Source organism: Octodon degus, unplaced genomic scaffold (genome assembly GCF_000260255.1).
Source record: "Octodon degus isolate 3935 unplaced genomic scaffold, OctDeg1.0 scaffold00020, whole genome shotgun sequence".
NCBI classification, from domain to species: domain Eukaryota; kingdom Metazoa; phylum Chordata; class Mammalia; order Rodentia; family Octodontidae; genus Octodon; species Octodon degus.
Genome location: NW_004524596.1, coordinates 19,530,251 through 19,543,904, shown reverse-complemented (window position 1 = coordinate 19,543,904; position 13,654 = coordinate 19,530,251). Strand labels below are relative to the sequence as shown.

General features: G+C 39.1%; 1 pseudogene; it reads right to left on the bottom strand.

The window, feature by feature from the left end:
- Window positions 1-1,759: 1,759 nt before the first annotated feature.
- Window positions 1,760-13,209, bottom strand: LOC105741704 (annotated as a pseudogene).
- Window positions 13,210-13,654: the final 445 nt, after the last annotated feature.

Below are 13,654 nucleotides of genomic sequence, written 5' to 3'. Positions count from 1 at the left end.
AAAGAAAATCTGGAATTTCTGCCTGAACATGGAAAAATGATTTTGTACTAATTATTAAGTGCTTCTGATTAATATAACCTATAGAATTCATGTGAAATTTGTGTCATCACTTCATATCAAAATGAAATTGACATATGGAAATAGCTGAAAAGTAAATTAATTTTTATGTAATCTCTTAAAGTAGAGACAATATTCACAGTCTCCATTGAAGTGTCATAAAATCCTGTTTTCCTATGTTTTATTTATTTGTTGCTTTGTAGTAACCCACCTTAAGTTAGTAGCGCTGGCTGAATATATCAATAACTCTTTACTATCTCTTGCAATTCTGTTGGTTGGAGAGATTGGCTGGATGATTTATTATATTCTTGTGGTGTTGTTGAGGGCTATAGTCATTCAGAGGCTCATCTGGGGTAGGACACAGAGCATGGATCATTTGCAAGGCTGGCAGTGGCGGACTGTTGGCTGAGATGCTCTGTTAGAACATCTCAGTTTTCTTGCCTGTGGCCATCCTACAAGGCTTGTGCTTCTCATAGCATGGCGTCTGGGTTCTGACAGGGAGAGCTTCAAGTGTATGAAAGAGGCAGCTTGACATCTCTGTCAGCTCTACCTCAGAAGTGGTCCATATCCCTGCCATCATGTTGTACTGACCACCACAGTGATTCATGGGATGGTCCTATACTCAGAACTGAAGGAGACTCTGCTCTGATGTGAATGGGTTCATTCAATTTTTTTTTAAGTTAATGGTCTTTTTATTTTATTTTTTATTTTTTGGTACTGGGGATCGAACTCAGAACCTTGTGCTTGCCAGGCAGGCACTTAAGCAACTGAGCTGTCTCCCCAGCGCCTAATGGTCTTTTTTATTAAAAACAAACTAGCATTTACAACTTGGAATGGATTTAAATTGCTGTTTCTCAAACAGCAATTGTTGATTGTGGTGCTGAATTCCACAGCCACAGCCTACTCTGCTGGCTCCAAGTCATGGTTCAAAAGGTTTTAAAAACAGAGTCCAAAGATGCTCCCTTGTAAAAGAATTCTTATTAAAAATTTGTGTGAGTGTGACAGGCTGACACCCATTTCACTTTAGTACAATGCAGACATTGCTAAACCAACATATGCGGGCATGCCACCATGGTGTCATTGTCACCATGGGTTGGAGCACTGGGAGAAAACAAGAGAACCATCCTACCACTGAGGCTACATCTCAAGTTTGTCCTTCACCCGTTTTTTGCACATCAACCTGAGGTAAAACAATTTGAAATGTGTTTGTTTTTCATAAACCAGCCATGACAAGTTATACTAACAAATTAAATTTGAACCCATCTGAATAGATTTTGAATTCATTTTTTCATTTTTTGATTTTAATACAAATGCCTGACTATCCTCAATTATCAAACTGCATGCATGAAAAACTGGCCAGCCCAGACAGTGTATTAATCCTTAGCAAATGGAACTGTAAGGAGTCCACTAAGTGCTTCCTTATCACTAAGGTAGTATAGTTATTTATACTGTAAAACTGATGTGTAGCTTGATCTTTAGGGGACAGGACCACCAACCAATACATGCAGATTTTGTGTGTGGACAGAAGGTACTTTTGACATTCAGTTTTGCTATATAGAAACAGAATGAATAAATGAACTTTTTTCTTTCTTTCTTTCTTTCTTTCTTTCTTTCTTTCTTTCTTTCTTTCTTTCTTTCTTTCTTAAGAGGTAAGTAAAAGATTCAATTTGATTCCTCTAAGGGGCGGGGGGTGGGCGAAGTAGTTGAAAGTAGGTCTTCATTTTGCAGTCATCATCTGTATGAATTCTTCATAGTTGACTTGTCCGTCTCCATCAATATCTGCTTCTCGGATCATTTCATCTACTTCTTCATCTGTTAGCTTTTCTCCTAAGTTCGTCATGACATGACGTAGCTCCGCTGCACTGATGTACCCATTTCCATCCTTGTCAAAGACTCGGATGCCTCACGGATTTCTTCTTTGCTATCTGTATCTTTCACTTTTCTAGCCGTCATAGTTAACAATTCTGGGAAGTCAATGGTGCCATTACCATCGGTATCCACTTCCTTGATCACATCCTGCAGCCCAGCTTCTGTTGGGTTTGACCAAGTGACCTCATGACAGTTCCTAATTCCTTTGTTGTGATGGTGCCATCACCATCTTGACCACATAGGGAGAAAGCTTCCTTGAATTCAGCAATCTGCTCTTCAGTCAGCTGGTCAGCCTTGGTGCAGGGAAGAAAGCTCAGAGCGAGCGAGGGTGGATGCACCAGCGCAAGGGCTGTGGCGGCAGGGGTGCCTCGGTGCTGTGCCGCCGCCACCTGCGCCGCCGCTCAACTGCGAGTAACGCCCCGTGCCCACGAGACTCCCAGCCCCTCTGTCCCCCCAATTTTTTATTTCTTTATTTTTAATTTTAATTTTTTATTAATTTTATTCATTAAAAATTGGGATGAGACAGTTTCAAAACAAGTTGGTAGGAGTGTTACAACAATTAAAACATTGCATATTGTTGTCTTTGTAGTAGTCATTCATAGCACAAGATGCAGACATGATATCCTGTCCAAACACTATTAGTACAAATCTATCTTCTTATTGAATTAAGAGAAAGTGGCTATATATCTATCCTAACAATTTTGTATATGCAGATACAAAATTGTCCTTCATTTAGATCTCCTTTTTTTTTGGTTTAGTTTTGTCAGAGATGGGTATTCCATTTCATGTTATATAGGTCTTGCTTTATCTTGCTCTTAACCATCCAGCAGAAAAGTGTAGAAACAAGGTAGGAAAAGTGAAGCCATGTTAATATGCAGAGCTGTGGAAGGCTCATTGCAACAGATTTGGACATTGCCAGTCCTGTGGATAACCCACTACTATTGTGGACTACTGGACTATATTGGAATATTTTGCTGAATTTATGCACCAAAATTTGTTTTGAAGTCCAAGACACTATGTGATAGAATGAAGAAGTGGGGAATTTAGGACATGAGTTAGTTGGTAGGGTGGAGATTCATGAGCTTAACGTCCACATGAAAGTGGTCCAGCTGAGTGTTGTGGTACATGCCTGTAATCCTAGCACCCAGGAGAGTGAGGCAGGAGCATCACAGGGAGCTGGAGGCCCAGTATGAGCTACATAGTGAACTCAAGACCAGCTTGAACTACGTATAAGAACCTGTGGTGGATTGACAACTGGTGGTCACCATGTAACACACAGCTGAACTATAATCAGTGTGGTGGAGCATGTGGAAGGCCCACCTGAGGACTCTTGCCAACAAAATAAAAAGGAGAACAGAAGAAGAGGAGCTGTTCTGTTGGTTCTCCTGGAGGAGCTTGCCATGCTGGATTTCCTGATATGAACTCAGCTGTTCTTATCACTGGAGCTCCAGTCCTTGCTGTCACTAAAGATGGCTGTGGTACTTTTTTTTTTTTTTTTTGCAAGAACTGACATTTTTATTACATTGTTATTTTTTTAGCCCATATTAAAAATTCCATTTATTTCTTTTATCCCATATTCAAGATTGCATTCATTTTGCTCTCTGATTTCTGTCATAAGTGCTTTTACACTTTTAGCTCATGAGTGCTGTACATTTTTGTTAAAGTCTAAGTATTTCAGTTTTTACAGAATTATGAATGGTAGAGGGAGTTCTAGTTCTTACACTGAGTATCATTTCCTGGATCCAGTTCAGATCCCTCAGGCTGCTAATAGAGATCCTTCATCCTGCTACCACAGACTTTCTAGCTTCCACCGCTGGATGTGAGGCCTCCTCAGTGCAGGTCCTTGAAATAGGATTGCATGAGATATTGTCATGGGCTTTTGGCCTCCAGTTGGATGTGGGGGGCATTGTTATGAGCTCTTGGTCTTTTACTGTACTTATGCAGGACATTGCAATGGGATTCAGGCTCTCAGCTGGATTCTTTCTGTCTTTAGTGTGTGAACAGATTTCCTGAACTCTCTTGTGGGGGCCTGGCCCTAGCTCAGTCCTTTAAGTGGCTGCTTCCACAAAGCTGTCAGCCTCAGGTTCCTGGAGTTCGAACCTCACAACTCTCCCGCTGGCCAAAAGTGCCCTGAAGGCATTCGGGGGAAAAAAAAAAAAAAAAAAAACCAAAAAACCCTGAACTCTCTTGTACTAAATCTTTGGGTGACTACTACAAAATAATCCTATAATTTATGTGTCCTGTGTTAAATTGTGAAATTGCAAACATGGACTACAACAGACCCTGTCTCAATCTCTCCCAGGAAAAAAGTGGTTGAAGAACAATTTTTCTCTTTCACTAAGTGAGGACACAGCAGTAACATGCCCATTAGAAATAGTCCTTCACCAAATCCTAAATCTATTAGCACCTTAACCTTGAATCTGTCAGTTTTCAGAATTGTAAGAAATACATTTTTTTGTTGATTGTAAGTTATCCAGTCTAAGGCATTATGTTATAGTAGCAGGCTGAGAAATTTTCTCATGACAAGTCATTTATGGCCATCCTTAATCTACAACAGCCTATATTTCTTAGTATTTTAAAACACATGATAATTGTTCCATATATCACTCTCAACTGTCCAATCTTCCATTCTGTCTCTCAAAGATCTCTTTTTATAGCTTCCTTCTCCCTTTCAGTCCATCAATTTCATCTCTTTTCTTAAAACATTTTTTTTTGTGGTACTGGGGATTGAATTTAGGACCCTATACTTGCCAGGCAAGTTCTACTGAGCTGTCTCCCTGGCCAATTTCATCTCTTGAGTGTATTCCTGTCTGTTATGGTTTATAACTGGATACTCTCCCTCTCCAAGCTTCAGTCATTCAAAGGTGGAGGTTAAGGAAAGTGATTTGATTGTTGGGAACACTACAGTGGGCTTTATATTAGGAGGTAGGGCCTGGTTAGAAGAACCAGGTCATGGGAAGTGAGACCTGTGAGGGCGTGTCTCTTTCTAGTTTTTCATTTTCTTGGTGCTTCCCAGGTGTCAAGATGAGAGCAGCTTGCCCTCTGACATGCCCCTCTACCAGACTATTTATTCTTGGGAGTTGGACAGCCATGGCTTGGTGCATGAACCAAAATAAACCTGTCCTTTCAATTACATGTGTTAGGTATTGTGTCTCCATGATCAGAAAGTTATTAAAACAGATTGGTATCAAGAGTGGGGTGGTTGTTATAAAGTTACCTGACCATATGGATCAGAAACTTTTGTTACTAATTGAAGAAGGAATTTGGAAAGGTTTGGAGATTCCAGCTGGAGCAGCAGCACTAGAATTCTATAAGTTGATCATGATGAGAGATTCTGGTAGGAGCTTAGATGACTGGAATGCTATGGAAAAGAGCCTGTAAAGACTAGGCTCAGGAGATTTCAATCAGGAACAAGCACTCCTTTGGAAGTTATCCTTCATGTGTTTTATGCTCTGGCATAAATTTGTCTATGTTTTCTTCATGTCCTGAGACTTTGTAGGAGAAAGAGATTAAGGGTAGTGGAGTAATTAATCTATCAAAGGAAGTTACAAGGCAGTCCAACATTCAGGCTGTGGCATGGGTACTGTTGGTATTTTTTAGTCAGCTCTACATGTAGAATCAAGAGGAAATGGCACAGCTGAATAATTTTAAAAGGTCTGAGTTTCACTAGAAAAGAATCTCCTATGTAATTGAGTCTTCTGAAATTGGAGCAAAGAACAATTTGTTTGCTGAAAATAGCATTGAAAAAAGCCAAATACTTTCATCAGAACAATAGAAAGAGTGGGATGGGGAGATAGTTCAGTAGAATAAGCACTTTCCTGGCAAGCACTAGGCCCTGAGTTCAATCTCTGGCACCACATAAAGAAAAAAAGAAAAGAAAAGAAAAGAAAAAAAGTGTCTTAGAGAAATTCCAAGAATCAGCAAGACTCACACTCACTTTGCTTGCTCAAAGTTGCAAGTTTATTTGAAAGGAGAGTCTAATTACACCCTGACCAAGAAAGGCAATCTATGGAATTGGTTTTCTGGGATTCAGTTCACATTGCTCAGCTATCCAGGTATCCAGGAGGCTTCTATAGCCATGATTCAAAAAGGCCTGGCTACTGTTTGAGCTGGCAGAATGCCTTGGTTTCATTCATATGTTTCTGGTTTTAAAGGCATCAAAAAGCAACAGTTATAGTGACAACAGGACTTCAATTCAGATTTAAGATAAAGGCCTGTGAGACCAGACAATATGCCCACAAGAGGCAGGCCATGAAGCTGTGAGATGAAGCTGAAAGTGCTGGAGTCCCCGGGAAGTTAAAGGAGCCAGGATCTTGGAACATCTGAGGTCAGCAACAAGTAATGAGAAAGTAATCCCAGAAGTAAAGCCATATGGGTCACAATGACCATCAATGCTTTAGGGACAGACCCTCAAAAGTCTTTTGAAGCACACATCTTTGTCTCTGATGCTACATATGGAGCCAAAGGATTTATTGTTTGCTCTTCTGGGTTTTGGCCTTGCTTTGGTCCTATTTCTTTCTTTTTCTCCTATTTAGAATTCAAGGTTTATCCTGTGTCACTGTATGTTTAGACATTTAATGTTTTTTTGGTTTATTTTATTAGGCTTACAGGTTAGAGTTTGCTCTGAGTCTCAGACAACACCTTTTTTTTTTTTTTTTTTTTTTTTTTTTTTTTTTTTTTTTTTGTACTGGGGATTGAACTCAGGACCTTTCGCTTGCCAGGAAAGCATTTATTCTACTGAGCTAGCCCTTTCCCCCCCCCCTTTTTTTTAGTGCAGGGTCTACAGAGTCTCACTATACAGATTGGACTTGCAGTGATTCTCTTGTTTTCAGCCTCCCAAGTGTGGGGGTTACAGGTATGCACCACCATACCCAGTGTCAATTGCCATCTCAGCGTGCCCTGGGGGTGGCAAGCTGGGATTGAACCTCTAGCCCCTGCGTCTGCCTAAGCAGGCACTTTAATTCACTGAGCTATCTGGCCAGGCCCCAGAGGACATTTTGGACTTGTACATTTTAGCAATGCTAAAACTGCTGGTCCTTAACAACTCTGGACTAAATTTTGAAGACTCCTAGAGGCACATCAGGTTTCAAAATTCTTGAATATCATCCAAGAATGTTTCCCACTGTGTTCTTTTAAAGATCAGTGCTGCTGGTCTTAGGGAAATCTTGCTGTTCAACTAGATTTTAAGCCTCTTTAAGAGTGGAATCTTTATAGAAGTTAGGCTCTGAATTCAATGAATATTAAGAAAATATAGCTTTTAAGCATGTCTGTCATTGATAATATCCTTAAAACTAAAGTACAAATTGAGGAATACAAACCATATGTTTTAATATTTGAAAACTATAACTCAAGCTAGTAATGCACTAGTGATGGTTCCCTCAATGTCATTTGAACAAACTGAGGGTGCCTAGGAAGTTAGCAAAGAACTATTCCGGTTGTATGTATGATGATGTCTCCAGACATTATGAGCCTGCAGGGCAGCAAACTCATGGAGGAGACCAGCCCTGGACATGAGCAACACTGTCCCTTAGGACAGGGACCTAGATGAAGCAACAGCAGGAGGGATCTGTCCAGCACAGGCTCTCTCACATTCTTTCCCTTGGCTCTTGATGGCCACGAGTTGAGCAGCTTTGTCTCTGCCATGCCTTCTCTGCCACTGTGCCCTATATCACTACAGCCCTGAAACAATGGAGCCAAGTGCCCATACCTGAAATCTTAAAGCTGAGAGCCAAATAACTATTTCCCCAAATAAGCTGCTTTTTCTCAGGTATTGTGTTACAGTGGTGATGAGCTAACATAGTGCAGATCAACTTTGTTCCATGCTTCTACTTTGAAAAACATTGTTTTGCATTGACCTGGGGGACTAAGTGCAAACTGACAATTCTGACTTCTCAGAGTTCTGTAGAAAAATGTGGCAGCTTGAGAAAAGCTGGTTCCAGCTCCTGCGTATGCCACCTTTTATCCCCATGCTCAGCACTTGCATGTGCTGAGAGTTGTCTTACTGCATGTGTGTGAGCAGCCCAAGATGCACTTCAGAACTATGTCCAGAGTATTTAAATGCAATTCCTTAGTGACTTCTCTGACTTATGATGACCAAAGGGTCACAGCTACCTGCTTTAACCTGGTGCAGAGTTCCGCTCTGGTCTTGGAAGTGGGCTCAGAAATATCTGAGTGAAGATTTCCAGAGATTTGGATGCCCAGAAATAGGTTGACAAGGAAGACATCTAGGCTCTGCATGAACAAGTTTGCTCCATAATTTCCCTGCTTTATGGGAAGAGGCCTGGTAAGACTAAGACTATAGTGAACCTTCTTATGCACCGGGTCACTGGCAGGGGTCTTTTCTCCAGGCTATAGACAATGCTGCTTTTGTTAATGGGTATTTAAAAACTCGGTTTTATTTTTGTCCAGAAGTTTAGCATTGGGAGTTCTAGCATGCACTTGTCTTTTCCCTTGCTAAGATCCACAGAATAGTGAGACTCTTGGGCGGGCAAGGTAGAGGGCAAATAGAACGTGGTCTGCTTGTGGATGTGCATGGTGGGGCTGAACTTGGTCGTGGACCTTTGCCCAGAGTGAACGGGCTGAGGATCTTGGCAGGCCCTCTGGTCAGAGTGGAGGCACTGGACTGCATTACTTGATGGCATTTGGTTCTTGTCCAGTGAGCTCACTTTAGAGCAGTTGGCTATCCTGGGACTTTAGGATTCAGATTTTAGAATAGTCAGAGAATTCTGTTTAAGCTATGCATAAGAAATTCCAACTGCAAAGTGTTTCAAACAGGTCTTTCCATCTAAAGATTAAAAGAAGGGAAAACTCTTGAGTTGGGTATTTTCAACTTTCTTTTAGTAAAGGAAAGAACTCTGGATGCTAAACACTAGAACTCTGGATGCTAACCTTCTGGACAAAAATAAAATTGAGTTTTTTTTTTTTTGACAGTAGTTTTTTTTTTTTAATATTTCTTTATTTCTTTATTTTGTGTGTGTGTGGCCAGCTCAGCCCACCAGGGGGCGGGGCTGGCTGGCATGTGGTACTGGGGGATTGAACCGTCTTCCCTGTCCTTTGCTTAGCTTAGCTTGTTCTAAGTAGGTGCTTTAGACCACTGAGCCATCTCACCAGCCCTAAAATTGAGTTTTGAAGTACCCATTAACAAAAGCAACATCGTCCTTGGCCTGGAGAAGAGACCCCTGCCAGTGACCCTGTGCTTAAGAAGGTTCACTGTAGTCCTCTTCTTGCCAGGCCTCTTCCCATAAAGCAGGGAAATTATGGAGCAAAATTGTTCATGCAGAGCCTATACATCTCCTTGGCCTTGTTCAGTTCCATTTCAAATATTTTATTGCATAATTAATCATTCATATGTGGTATGTTCTGAGCCATCAGTCAGTGCAGATTTATATCATCAGATATACCTTTCAAACCATTTTCAGAATGTTTCCAGCTATTTCTTGGTGTTTGTATTATGGTAAGAATTTAATTTTTTTCCCTGTCCCATGATTGGAGTGAATACTTTAGGAAAAGTTGATGTTGATTCTCTGTGCATATATCTTATTTTCATTTTTTAAAATTAGTTTTATTGAGAAAGAAATAGCAGTGAACTATTATGGACTACTGGGCTATATTGGATTAATTTGCTGAATTCACACACCTACAATATTTAAATGGCAATGGAATACCCATCTCTGACAAAACTAAACAAAAAAAAGGATACGAATAAAGACCATTTTGTATCTGTATATACAAAATAGCTAGGATAGATACACAGCTACTCTCTCTTAATTCAATGAGAAGAAAGATTTGTACTAATAGTATTTGGACAGGATATCATGTCTGCATCTTGTACTATGAATAACCACTATGAAGACAACAATATGCAATGTGTTAATTATTGAAACTGTCAAAAATTTTATTTCTGTATATTTCAGAGTTTAAATCTGCAATTTTATAAAAATGAATGTTACCCTTTAAAAAAATAAAACAATGCCTATTTTGTAAAAGAAAGACAGTAATTAGTCTAGTTTCTTACACACTTGCTCTTTTTTTTCTAATTAATTTTGTTCTTCCATAGCTAATTTTTTTGTGCATATGCGTTAATGATTTTTTTTTGTTTACAATTAGTTTTGGACAATTTCATTTTTGTATATCTTGGTATCATTTTATTCAAATTTCTTGTGAAAAAGGTTCATCTTCCTTGGAAATGTGGTGCTATAATTTCAACTAAATACAGAAATGTTAGATCTTTAAATACTTATTGCCTACCCCTTTCTACTTCGAGAATTCTAGTTATATGAATATAAGTTTCTTGGTTTTGGTGCAGAGTGAACTGTGTAAATGACTGGTCTGTAATATGACTGATCTGTAAATTCTTTCATCTTCATTTTTATTTTGGACAATTTTTAATTGCCATATTCATTTAAGTTTGTAAATAATTGATTTACAATGTATAATCTATTAATTTCATGCCATATATTAATTTAAGAAACATTTATCTAAGATTCACTCTGTCTACATCTTATATCTTTCACATTTTAATATTTGTCTACAATTTTTAAAATGCTATATAATTATTGATTTTTAATAAATTTAATAAGAAAAAAGAAATAGCAATGAGACAGTTTCAAAATAGGTTAGTAGGACAGTTATAATAATTAATACATTGCATAGTGTTGTATTTCTAGTAGTTATTCATAGTAAAAGATGCAGACATGATATCTTGTCCAAACACTATTAGCACAAATCTTTCTTCTCATTGAACTAAGAGAAAGTAGCTGTATACCTATCCTAACTAATTTTGTATATACATATATATATATATTTTTTTTTCACTACAAAATGGTCCCTCATTTATATCCCCTTTTTTGTTTAGTTTTGTCAGAGATGGGAATTCCATTGTCATTCAAATATTGTAGGTGCATGAATTCAGCAAAGTAATCCAATATAGTCCAGGAGTCCATTATAGTAGTGGGTTTTTCTTTGGATGGATTGATGCTGGATTTTGAAGGAGTTTCTCTAACTTCTAGGAAATTCACGGAACACTTTGATCCAGACTGCAGTTTTCAACCTAAATGGGTCCATGCTGTTTCCAAAGCCTGGCAGGCTAGATGAAAGAAAGCCCTTGAAGAAAGTCAAGGGCTTGATACATTCAGGAATTTCTACAAGCCAGAGACTTCCTTCTGCCTTCTTGTCACACATGCACTGTCATGCTCAACTGAAGTACAAGTGCAGATTAACTAAGCCGCTCTAAAGTTGTAACTGTAAACTACATTTGCAATACTGGTCTTCTACAGTGAGCATAGACTATCACTGTATTTACTTCAGTGATGCCTATATACTGTGTGGTTAATAAATCCCAAACTTTTCCAACTCAGATTAATCTCTGTTTTTAGTTGAACCCCTTTGCAATCTTAATGCCACCACTGAAGCTCAGATTTTGCATATTGGGCCATCATAATTACTTTTGTTTCAAAGTTAGGGCAGGGTCTGGGGATTTGGTTCAGCGGTAGAATGCCTGCTTAGCCAGCTGGAGGCCCTGGGTTCAGTCCTTGGCACCAAAAAACAAAAACAAAACAAAACAAAAAAAAAACCTAAAAAAAAAAAAGCAAAATCAAAGTTAGGGCAATGTACCACCGGTATGGAAATAGGCATGGCAGTGAAGTTCTGTGGGTATGTATTAATGTGAATGTGCACATGTGCACATAGCACATGAATGTATACCATGTGGTTGCTCCTGGAATCAATCAGGAAATTCAGCATAGGGTATGGGGGAAGGACTAGATCCTAGACTTACAGAGTATTGGGAAACAGAAAGTTTTCAACATAGGGAAGGACGAGTTGCACATAGTAGCTTCCTGGCCATTCCCAGGGGAAATTAAAATGCAACAGAAGAGTCACAGCACATTCTTCTTAATTCTCCAGCGATTTTCTCTATTTGGACATGAAAGAGTAGACTAGAGAGAATTAATTTTTGTTTTGCAATTTACATCTCCTAAATCATCATGGACAAGTAGGCAGTAATATATTTGTTAAGACTGAGGATGGAAACATTGCTGTGATTGAAAATGTCCCCCATTTGGTAAGAAGTGTGCCACCTCAGTAGGTGGGCGAGGAAGGAGATTTCAGAAAGGTCTTTAAGATCAGAAACATTTTCTTGAGAACAATTCACCATTACGTAAGAGAGGATTACTTTTTTCCCCCTTTGAGTGGAATGAAACACAGCACAAGTACATTATGCAAGTATTCCAAGGAGAGAACCTGGGGTTGCTGTCCTGGAGACAGTAGTGCTCAGGGAACATTTTGAATTATGATATTCAAGGCTATGTGCATCAGGGGCCTCAGGGAACAAGGCAGAAGCACTTGGAAGCAAATTGAAGAAGACTGAGGATGGAAACATTGCTGTGATTGAAAATGTCCCCCATTTGGTAAGAAGTGTGCCACCTCAGTAGGTGGGCGAGGAAGGAGATACAACAAAAAATTCACTTTATAATTTTACCCAGACATAAACCTTGGGTATGTATTATGTTTTACAAATAGCCCTTAGTGCTTTCTGTGTGGTGATAACGCAAAGTCCCTTACAGCTATTCACTGCTTTAAATATCAAATTCTGAAAAGAGTACTGTTGTTATCCTTATAATGCACCTCATCATATAGCTAGGGGAGAAATTATTTGCCTCCAAAATATAAGAATCTCTTATTGTTTAAATGTGTCCCCCAGAAGTTTATATTTTAGCAACCTTTTCTCCATATTAAAGCGATAGTGGTATTTGGAGGTGGAGTCTTAGAGAAGTGATTAGGTTTAGATGAGGTCATGAGAGTGGTGTCGGCGTGATGGTAGTGGTGGCCTTACACGAAGAGGTGGAGAGGCTCAACTATGCCCTTCCTGTGCCTCATCATGTGACACCTCTACCACAGGGGGGTGCAATGAGAAGCCCTTTACCAGATACTGAACAGATAGCAAAGCCATGTGCTTAGACTTCCCAGCCTCCAGTCCATGTACAAAGACACTTATATTTTTTTTATCTTACAAATTATCCCATCTCAGGTATTTTGTTAGAGCAACAGAAAATAGGCTAGCAGATAGAATTGTACCTAGATGTACTGTCCCTCAGTCTTAGCACTACACATCTTGCCTGCCAGGCATATGTGATACCAAGTTGCAATAAATGTAGTAAATATTCTTCTCTGGATACAGAGAAAAGCACATTCACTGCTCCTTGTACTTTATCTTTTCTTTTTATAAACCCTGGTGATGATGACCTAGATATGGCTGTTGGCTGCTTCATACTTACCTGTGCCCATTCTTACCATTATCTAATCCCATCTCCAGATGTCAGGGCCACATTCTTCTCCATGAAAATTCATTGTTCATTCCTAAGCAGATCATGACATGCTGCTTCGCTATTAGCTTATAAAATCTGAAGGCAAAAAGGCTCGCATCTATCTCAGAATGCTTCACTTTATAAAAGGTTTATATTTCTCATCTAGAAACTGCAATTTAGTAAAGATGTAAGGAGTACTTACAATTTGTTAGGTATTATGTTAAGTACTTTACAAAGATTTGCTCATGGCAGCTTACCTAAACCTCTGAAATGGCTAGTATTCTTACCTTCATTTTGTCAGTGAGCAGGCTGAAGATCGAAAAGATGAATGGAAAAGATTAAGAAAATATAAAAAAATAAAAGCTAACACTTGGAAGTGAAAAGAACAAAGATTCAAACCAGACCTGGCATCACTGTTCTGTGCT